This window comes from Oncorhynchus clarkii, chromosome 12, assembly GCF_045791955.1.
Source record: "Oncorhynchus clarkii lewisi isolate Uvic-CL-2024 chromosome 12, UVic_Ocla_1.0, whole genome shotgun sequence".
NCBI lineage: Eukaryota > Metazoa > Chordata > Actinopteri > Salmoniformes > Salmonidae > Oncorhynchus > Oncorhynchus clarkii.
Window position 1 is genome coordinate 64,482,442 of NC_092158.1, and position 11,509 is coordinate 64,493,950.

Sequence of the window (11,509 nt, forward strand, 5' to 3'; positions counted from 1 at the left end):
GCAGAGCGAGGTTGGCCAATACGGTTTCACCATCATGAGAAGAGGAAGTGTGACTCTGTCAATCTAGGTCACACCTAGGTTGTCATACCGAAAGTAGCTAGATATGTGTGAGAGGGTGGAGGAGGAAAAAGAGAGAGAGAAAGTGAGCTGGCCTCTGTGTTAGACTGTTTGTGTTGTGACCTCTCTGTTAGACTGTTTGTGTTGTGACCTCTCTGTTAGACTGTTTGTGTTGTGACCTCTGTGTTAGACTGTTTGTGTTGTGACCTCTCTGTTAGACTGTTTGTGTTGTGACCTCTCTGTTAGACTGTTTGTGTTGTGACCTCTCTGTTAGACTGTTTGTGTTGTGACCTCTGTGTTAGACTGTTTGTGTTGTGACCTCTGTGTTAGACTGTTTGTGTTGTGACCTCTGTGTTAGACTGTTTGTGTTGTGACCTCTGTGTTAGACTGTTTGTGTTGTGACCTCTGTGTTAGACTGTTTGTGTTGTGACCTCTCTGTTAGACTGTTTGTGTTGTGACCTCTCTGTTAGACTGTTTGTGTTGTGACCTCTCTGTTAGACTGTTTGTGTTGTGACCTCTCTGTTAGACTGTTTGTGTTGTGACCTCTCTGTTAGACTGTTTGTGTTGTGACCTCTGTGTTAGACTGTTTGTGTTGTGACCTCTGTGTTAGACTGTTTGTGTTGTGACCTCTGTGTTAGACTGTTTGTGTTGTGACCTCTCTGTTAGACTGTTTGTGTTGTGACCTCTCTGTTAGACTGTTTGTGTTGTGACCTCTCTGTTAGACTGTTTGTGTTGTGACCTCTCTGTTAGACTGTTTGTGTTGTGACCTCTCTGTTAGACTGTTTGTGTTGTGACCTCTCTGTTAGACTGTTTGTGTTGTGACCTCTGTGTTAGACGGTTTGTGTTGTGCAGATGTTCAAAGATCAAACGTTGAGCTCTAAAATGATCTCTCTCATGGGTGTTGAAAGCTGAATGATATTGATACTACATAGTTGTCAGAGTGTTGAGACAGTAACCAAAAGGTTGCTGGATCGAATCCCAGAGCTGACAAGGTAAAAATCTGGTGTTCTGAACAAGGCAGTTAACCCACTGCACCCCGGTAGGCCGTCGTTGTAAATAATATTTTGTTCTTAACTGACTTGCCTAGACAAATAAAGGTTAAATAAAAAAATGCACATCTCAACATCAACCTCTTGAGATTACAGCCCTCACCAGTGTTGCAGTAGGCAGTTAACATTTTGAAATGGGAATACTAATTGTACCTTTAAATAACTGAAACTGTATCCAATAACAACATAGGTTTTCTTTTTCTGCTGCAAACATTTTGCTACAGTGTGACCTACACAACCCATGATAGTGAGGTAAGAATGTCCAGGAGATATAATCTAGAGGCTGAGACTGACTGACCTGTGAGGGAGAGACGCAGCATGGTGAAGGCGTGGCTGACTGGAGGCCGACCCGTGGATGGGTAGCATTCCGCCAGGGGCTGGAGAGACTGCTGTAGGGCCTGGAGCCCCATGGACACATTCAGCTGGTTAGGACCATCCAGCTCTGGGACGGAGAGGGGGAATGAGGGAGGGAAAGAGAGAAAGAGGAAACATTTAGATTGTTAGAGAAAGAGAGAGAGAGAGAGAGAGAGAGAGAAGAAAAACCTGTCGCACAATTGGTATTATGCACTGTAAAGAATTTAATCAAATAAAAGTTGTCTGTGTGTGTGTGTGTGTGTGTGCGTGTGTTTGTGTGGTAAACACTATTTAAATGTTTCTATAGTCAATTGGCACAGTGGCGACCCGTCATTCAGGGCAGGGGTAGCAGAGTAGCAATTACTGGCAGGGCCACTCTAGGACATTTAGAGACTTGTCCCGAAGCCAACCCTGCGTTGTTTTGCTTCGTGTTGTTGTCCTGTTGGAAGGTGACCCTTATCCCCAGTCTGAGCTCCTGAGCGCTCTGGAGCAGGTTTTCATCAAGGATCTCTCTGTAATTTGCTCCGTTCATCTTTGCCTCGAGCCAGACTAGTCTCTCCGTCCCTGACGATGAAAAACACCCCCACAGCATGATGCTGCCACCACCATGCTTCACCTTAGGGATGGTGCCAGGTTTCCTCCAGACGTGATGCTTGGCATTCAGGCCAAAGAGATCAATCTTAGTTTCATCAGACCAGAGAATCTTGTATCTCATGGTCTGAAAGTCTTTAGGTGCCTTTTGGCAACCTCCAAGCGGACTGTCATGTGCCTTTTACTGAGGAGTGGCTTCCGTCTGGCCACTCTACCATAAAGGCCTGATTGGTGAAGTGCTGCAGATGGTTGTCCTTCTGGAAGGTTCTCCCATCTCCACAGAGGAACTCTGGAGCTCTGTCAGAGTGACCATCGGGTTCTTGGTCACCTCCCTGACCAAGGCCCTTCTCTCCAGATTGCTCAGTTTGGCCGGGCGGCCAGCTCTAGGAAGATTGTTGGTGGTTCCAACCTTCTTCCATTTAAGAATGATGGAGGCCATTGTGTTCTTGGGAACCTTCAATGCTGCAGAAATGTTCTGGTACCCTTCCCCAGATCTGTGCCTCGACACAATGCTGTCTCGGAGATCTACGGGCAATTCCTTTGACTTCATTGCTTGGTTTTTGCTCTGACATGCACTGTCAACTGTGGGACCTTATATAGACAGGTGTGTGCTTTTCCAAATCATGTCCAATCAATTGAATTTACCACAGGTGGACTCCAATCAAGTTGTAGAAACATCTCAAAGATGATAAATGGAAACTGGATGCACCTGAGCTCAATTTTGAGTCTGAATACTTATGTAAACAAGGTATCTGTTTTTTTATTTTTAATACATTTGCAGAAAAATCTAAAAACATGTTTTCGCTTGCCATTATGGGGCATTGTGTGTTGATTTCTGAGTATTTGTTTTTTTATTTGATCCATTTTAGAATAAGGCTGTAACATAACAAAAAAAAGTCAAGGGGTCTGAATACTTTCCGAAAGCACTGTATATTTTTTTGTAGTTGCTTGTTTTGCATGTTATATTGGCATTAATAGGTGTCATATATCAGTCTGTAAACTGTAAAAAAATATATATATATTTTGAGTTAAAAAATCTGGATACAAAAATGATCTCCTTTTTGAGTAAGGCACCTCCAAAATGCAGGTGATACACCTGCCCTGAATGATGGGTCGCCACTGGTTTAGTGGCTTTGCTGGCATGCATCTAAAAAAATTGGGTATGCCCTACCAAGATTTACATGCTAAAATCAACACTGAATTGGCATATCAGACAGTATACCCACTGGCCCTGCAACTTGCATTGGAATCAGAAGTAGGATGGCGACCCCTTGAGGCGTGCCCGGAAGTCGCATGAAGTATGCAAGTTCTTGAATGGTTTGAAAGTCGAACAATCCTGACCCTGATTGGGCCCACTGGGAAAGAACTAGGTCCATTACCAAGTGCATACAATCCCATCTTATTCGGTTTAAACTGCAATATTACACCTCCTATTTAAGTCCTTCATAGTCACAACATTTGAGATGTACGTAGCTCATGCAGTACGGAGCTCAATTTGGCCTCTTCATGCCTCCAGATGCTGCGTAATTGCGTCACACCATCCATATGGTACCTCCGACCACATTTTCATATCAAGCATAAATTGTCTCTTAACCACAGGCACTCCGTTAGGTTGCGCTGGATGTCTTACATTTCAATGGGGACGTCCACAACGCAACAGAGTGGAATCTCAACGAACCCTTGCAGTTGAAGGCTCCGTGATACAGACGCCGCATACTTTGAATTTTTCCAACCTTTTCCCCATCTTCAGTTAATAAAAGCCAATTGATGCTTGATCCGATAATATGGTCAGAGGCGCCATATGGATGGTGTGACACAATTGCGGAGCCTCCGGAGGCACGAAGAGGCCAAATTGAGCTCTGTACCTCTCAAATGTTGGATCAATGAGGAGGGCCCCTTATAGCTACGCATTGGCATTATTGGTTGGCGGTAGGTGAGGGCATGAGGTCCGGTATAAACACAAACTCACTTCCTTGACAACAGCTCTGCGCTGCTCCGCAAAGCGCAAGACGTATGAATGGCCTGACTTCTGCCATATCACCATAAAATGCTGCACGGTCAATGCAGATGTCAGATTGAACATTTAATGTCTACATGCAGATTGTGGTTACTACATACCACATCAACTACATTCTGCGCCCACTACACGTCACTTACTACATGCCGCGCCCACTGCCATTGTGCTGCTAGCGCAGTCTTTGGCACACATTCCAGCACACTAGGTGTCGGTGCAAATTTGGATGCCAACCGACAAAAAACCCAACCGAGGGAGGCTGCTAGCTAGCTAAGGGACACTGGTACACAGTGGCCTTCGCCGCCCGCCTGCCGAGCACTGCTTTCCCGCAGTTCTGTTAACATTACGGTGAGGGAAGTCGTTAGCTAATCAAGTGCTATATTTTTAGCTAAGTTGCGAAGGATGTCCTCTGACAGTCTTAGAATGTTATCGGTGGTTGATCTTGTTTTCCTGAAGCCAGCTTGGTGGATTCCAAGGAGGCCCATTTCCTCAGTGTGGCCGCTCAGTCTTTGGGTCAGTGCTCTCTCAAACAGCTTCCCGACATGACTAAGGAGGCTGATTGGTCTATAACTTGTGACATTTTATGGATCACTGTGACAACTGCAGATTTCCAAGGTAGGGTAAAGTAGCCTTCCGTGAGGCATGCTGTGAAGAGGTTAGAAAGGAGGTGCAGGTATTCATCAGGTGCTTGTTTGATGAGTGTGCTGTCAATGTTGTCTTCCCTGGTGCTTTGTTTTTTTTCAAGTGAGTCTTGATTTCTTCAACGTTAACAGAGCCGGTGAGGGGATGGTCTACTGGTGTCGGATTTGTGGTGGGCAGAGCCAAGCGTTCTAGCATTTATTTGCCTATTAACCGTTAGGGAACACCTACTCTGAAATGTAATAACTCAATTCGCCCTTGCACCCTTTCTAAACAACGCAATTTTGTAAAAACTTTGGCAAGAGGTAAAGTCTACAAAACGCAGTCCACTCTGTTTGTTACACATTTTTGTTTTGGAAATGGAAAACTGTTTGGAGATCAAATGTTTCATTGACGAGAAAATGAGCAGAATGTCAGCAGAAATTGATCTCGCTCCATCTTCTCCAACAGCAGGCCAATGGGCTTCCTTTCATCGCCATTCTTGGCAGTGAGTGGAAACGGCATCCGGATGCTTGACATTTATACATCAATTAAATATCGGTCTCGTTGTTCGTCGGGGGACAGTAGGAGAGGAGAAAGGACGGGAGAACGGTTGTGCGACTGCTCATGCTCTCAAAATGTCGGCGCCAGGAAAATACACATTTCCGAGGTGAGCAGGACGATTATGAGATGGGGTTACTTCAGGATGCCACAGGGCCACAAGTAAAGTTGGGAGAAGAGGAATATTGGGATAGGGACACAGAGAGGCGGATTTCTGAGGAGGAATGGAGGAGGAGAAAAGAGGAAGAAGAGGTGGAAGAGAATGAGGAAAGCAGAGGTGAATCTGAGGAAGATGGCGATACAAATGGAGATCGGGTGTTGAAGAAGATTGGTGTCAAGTGCAAACAGTGAGTTCTTGAGGTAAAATGGAAGTGAATGAGGGTGAGTTAAGTGAGGTGCAAGGTGTGGTGAAGAGCTCGGACGCCGAGCCTGGCATCAGTAGACATGATAAAGAAGAATCTGGTCCAGTAGGAGTGACATTTTTGGAGAAAGTGGATCCTTGACCTTTTGGAGGATTCATTTGTGGTTTCAGGGTGGGTGGGAAAGGAGTTGGGTGCAGTTGAATCAGTGAAGGTAAACTGTAGTGGACATATGATATTTGTTTGTGTTCTGACCAGAGGGAGCAGGTGCTCCGTGTCATGCTTTGCTCTTGGGAACAGGGCACCAATGAAATGAGTGATTTCTGGGGTAGCGTTAAGCGTGAAGGTGGAACAATAGAAGTTGAAGATTCCTGGTGTTTGTGAATCCTGCTGTTTGGTGCAAAGCAGACCCGGTGGTGAAACAGAGGATTCACTGTCAGTCCTTTTGAGTTTTGAGTCAGTCTTTACCCGACAAAGTCATGTTAGGATATCCAGTACATTCGGAAAGTATTCAAACCCCTTCACTTTTTCCACATTTCGTTACGTTACATAGCCTTATTATAACATTTATTTAAAAAAAGACATTCCCCTCATCAATATACACACAATACCCTATAATGACAAAGCATTTAAAAAACTGAAATATAACATTTACTTAAGTATTTCAGACCCTTTCCTCAGTACTTTGTTGAAGCACCTTTAGCAGCGATTACAGCCTCGAGTCTTCTTGGGTATGACACTACAAGCTTGGTACACCTGTTTTGGAGAGTTTCTTCCATTCTTCTCTGCAGATCCTCTCAAGCTCTATCAGGTTGGATGGGGAGTGTCGCTGCGCAGCTATTTTCAGGTCTCTAGAGATTTTCAATCGGGTTAAAGTCCGGGCTCTGGTTAGGTCACTCAAGACATTCAGAGACCTGTCCCGAAGCCACTCCTGTATTGTCTTGGTTGTGTGCTTAAGGTCATTGTCCTGTTGGATGGTGAACCTTCATCCCAGTCTGAGGTCCTGAGCGCTCTGGAGCAGGTTTTCATCAAGGATCTCTCTGTACTTTGCTCTGTTCATCTTTCCCTTGATCCTGACTAGTCTCCCAGTCCCTGCCACTGAAAAACATCCCCACAGCATGCCACCACCATGCTTCACCATAGGGATGGTGCCAGGTTTCCTCCGGACGTGACGCTTGGCATTCAGGTCAAAGAGTTCAATCTTAGTTTAATCAGACCAGAGTCCTTTGGGTGCCTTTTGGCAAATTCCAAGTGGGCTGTCATGTGGAGCTCTGTCAGAGTGACCATTGGGTTCTTGGTCACCTCCCTGACCAAGGCCCTTCTCCCCCGATTGCTCAGTTTGGCAGGGCGGCCAGCTCTAGGAAGAGTCTTGGTGGTTCCAAACGTCTTCCATTTAAGAATGATGGAGGCCACTGTGTTATTTGGGACCTTCAATGATGCAGAAATGATTTGGTACCCTGTCCCAGATCTGTACCTCGGCACAATCTTGTCTTGGTGCTCTACGGACAAATCTTTTGACCTCATGGCTTAGTTTTTGCTCTGACACGCACTGTCAACTGTGGGACCTTATGTAGACAGGTGTATGCTTTTTCAAATCATGTCTAATCAATTGAATTTACCACAGGTGGACTCCAATCAAGTTGTAGAAACATTTCAAGGATGAACAATGGAAACAGGATGCACCTGAGATCAATTTCGAGTCATCGCAAAGGGTCTGAATACTTATGTAAATAAGGTATTTCTATTTGATTTTTTTTTACCTGTTTTTTGGCTTTATTATTGTGGGGTATTGTGTGTAGATTGATGATGAAAAAAATGTATTTACTCCATTTTAGAATAAGGGAAGGGTCTGAATACTTTCCAAATGCACTGTATCAGTTCTCATTAGAGATTTTGTCCCGAATCCACTGCGCTGTTTTAGGTGCAGCGTTTATCGTCATGTCGCTGCAGTATATAGGAGGGAGATTCTAAGAGGTGGGAAGTGTACAGGAGGGCATGGGATAGAGGAGTGTGTAGTTTTGTTGGATAAAGTTGTGCGTGTCAACTGTAGGGGTACCCGTGTTCCTGGGGATCGGAAGTGTCAGGTATGAGAGAAGCAGGTTAACGTGGCTAGAGTCAGAGTAGTGTGCAGCTGGCGTCGTATGCTGAGGCAGTAAAGAAAGTAGAGGAGAATGGGTCAAGGGTGAGGATCCCTGTGAGTAGTAGATCTGTGCCAGCACAGAGGGATAAGCCAACGAGTGATTTATGCTTCAGTAAGGTTGGCTTCTTAGTGTGCACAGCAATGGTTATCAACTGTAGAAATGGAACATAAATCACAGAAATAGATGTGGTGGCAGCTGCAGAGAAGTATTGGGGTGTACGAGATTTGACTTCAGAAGAGTTACAGGATGTGTTGAGTGGTGGTGTCCCGTCCTCCCAGGTCGTTGGCATGGTGCTGAAGCAGGAAGGGTCAAAGTAGTGGAATGGGGTAGTGGGTTTTTCATGAGTTTAGGGTTAGTTGGAACTGTGTTTTTTTTTGTATTCTTTTTAGTAGTATATATATTTTTTATATCACAAAGTATAATGGATTTATATTATAGTGCTGTTGGGGGCGCTAATGCAACATATTGAATGCTATTCGCCGTTAAACGCCAAAGAAGAAGAACGGCTCACTGTTCTATCTGTGGTGGCATGTTCAATCGAGCCTAGCTTTTAGCTAGCTAGCTAGCTGCTCTGCAAGCTAGCTTGACTTACTATTAAAGTTAGAGAAACAAGTTGAGGAAAACATATTTTGTTATGTTACTGGTCTGTGCAGCCTATATGGCTACAGCATGCACATAAAATCAATACTTATTTTGTTCATTAAACAGACAAGATACAGTCAAAACACATGCAATTTAATATATATATACACACACACACACTACCATTCAAAAGTTTGGGGTCACTTCAAAATGTCCTTGTTTTCCATGAAAACATACATGAAATGAGTTGCAGAATCAATAGGAAATGTAGTCAAGACGTTGATAAATTTATAAATAATGATTTTTAATTTAAATAAAAATTGTGTCTTTCAAACTTTGTTTTCGTCAAAGAATCCTTCATTTGCAGCATTTACAGCCTTGCAGACCTTTGGCATTCTAGTTGTCAATGTGTTGAGGTAATCTGAAGAGATTTCACCTCATGCTTCCTGAAGCACCTCCTGAAGAACATCCCACAAGTTGGATTGGCTTGATGGGCACTTCTTACGTACCATACGGTCAAGCTGCTCCCACAACCGCTCAATAGGGTTGAGATCCGGTGACTGTGCTGGCCACTCCATTATAGACAGAATACCAGCTGACTGCTTCTTCCCTAAATAGTTATTGCATAGTTTGGAGCTGAGCTTTGGGTCATTGTCCTGTTGTCGGAGGAAATTGGCTCCAGAAATTGGCTCCAGTCCACAGGGTATGGCATGGCATTGCAAAATTGAGTGATAGACTTACTTTTTCAAGATCCCTTTCACCCTGTACAAATCTCCCACTTTGTCACCACCAAAGCACCACCAGACCATCACATTGCCTCCACCATGCTTGACAGATGGCGTCATTTTCATTTTTTCTGCGTCTCAATGTTCTTCTTTGTGATCCGTACACCTCAAACTTAGATTTGTCTGTCCATAACATGTTTTTTCAAGTTTCCTCTGTCCAGTTTCTGTGTTCTTTTGCCCATCTTAATCTTTTATTTTTATTGACCATTCTGAGATATGGCTTTTTCTTTGCAACTCTGCCTAGAAGGCCAGCATCCCGGAGTCGCCTCTTCACTGTTGACGTTGAGACTGGTGTTTTGTGGGTACTATTTAATGAAGCTGCCAGTTGAGGACTTGTGAGGCGTCTGTTTCTCAAACTAGACACTCTAATGTACTTGTCCTCTTGCTCAGTTGTGCACCTAGGCCTCCCATTCCTCTTTCTATTCTGGTTAGAGCCAGTTTGCGCTGTTCTGTGAAGGGAGTAGTACACAGTGTTGTACGAGATCTTCAGTTTCTTGTCAATTTCTCGCATGGAATAGCCTTTAAATATTTTGTCTTTCCCATTCATCCTCTGAAAAGCATACATACATAATTGAATTCTCAATTGTCTCGAGGCATAAAAATCCATCTTTAACCTGTCTCTTCCCCTTCATTTACACTGATTGAAGTGGATTCAACAGGTGGCATCACTAAAGGATCATAGCTTTCACTTGTATTCACCTGGTCAGTCTATGTCATGGAAAAATAGGTGTTCCTAATGTTTTGTACACGCAGTGTATATTTTATAGTAGGCTAAGAATATAATGAAATAAACCTGAATAAACTACAAATAATATTTTTCAACATGTGGCACCGCTGTCATATTAAAAAAAAGGGTATTTTGTTAATGTATGTTTTCATGGAAAACAAGGAAAGTAACAAAAGCAATAAAAAAAAGGTTGAGAAATACACTGCAGGCTTTACTGAGGCTGACGAGCAAACTATTAGCCCACCACACAGTAAGAACCTTTGTGGACTCCATTTAAAGCACATCTGTTACAATTCCATGTTGCAGAATAATACTAATAATGAGGAAGGTACAAGGGCATGAATTAATGGCAAAACAACAGAGCATATGTCATATGCTGCAAAAACACCTATGTACACACTACTGCTCATTGAAGCACAATAATCCTTCGATGTAAAATGGGGTGACCAAGACTCCCTTCCCTCATTGACATATTTATTATTTTAGCTTAGATTAATTCAGACTGGTTTGAGGCAGAAATGGGGTTCAGCAGACAATGTCACCTAAGTGTAATATTTCTGAATGTTATGGCAGCCAGAGGAGGCTGCTGAGGGGAGGACGGCTCATAATAATCGCTGGAATAAAGTAAATGGAATGGTATCAAACACGTTTGTTTGATACAATTAAATTACAGCCATTACACTCCATTCTAGTCATTATTAGGCTATGAGCCGTCCTCCCCTCAACAACCTCCACTGATGGCAAAAGTAGCCAGTCTACTTTAGATCTATCCCATTAGCCAATGCCTATCTGATGTAAGACAATGAAGCCATAGGCAGAACTTTACCACAATCATGACTAGGTTGGTTGGCGGAAATAAACGTATAGGCTTTTTGAAACTTTTACAGATGAGCCCTGATTTACATAAATTACAGAAAATACACATCAATATAAATACAAAATGCAAACAGAAAAAAACAGCCATAAAAACTAAACCATCAGTAATGAGGTCTTACAATCAGCTTCCTGAATTGCCCTAGAGCAAGGGGAGGCAAAGCACTTCAATCCAGCTCGTGAGACCTAAAAAAATAACCCTTTTTTTCTACACAATTTCGTGGTATCCAATTGGTAGTTACAGTCTTGTCCCATCACTTCAACTCCCGTACAGACTCAGGAGAGGCGAAGGTCGAGAGCCGTGCATCCTCTGAAACACGACCCAGCCAAGCCGCACAGCTTCTTGACACAATGCCCGCTGAACCCAGAAGCCAGCCGCACCAATGTGTTGGAGGAAACACCGTACACCCGGCGACTGTGTCAGCATGCATGCTCCCTGCCCACCACAGGAGTCGCTAGAGCACGATGGGACAAGGAAATCTTGGCCTGCCAAACCCTCTCCTAACCCAGACGATGCTGGGCCAATTGTGCGCCGCCTCAAGGGTGACACAGCCTGGGATCGAACCCGGGACTGTAGTGACGCCTCAAGCACTGCCTAAAGACCACTGCGCCACTCGAGAGGCCTCTGCAAATTGATTTTAACAAACAATTGGTTCCCCCAAAAATGCGTCCCTCCGTTGAATTTCAAAATCCAGATGTGGCCCTCAAGCCAAAAAGTTTGCCCGCCCCTGTCCTGGAGGCACCGAAACATCAAATTTAAGAACATTTTGAAGTTTGTTCCACAAATAAGGTGCAAGA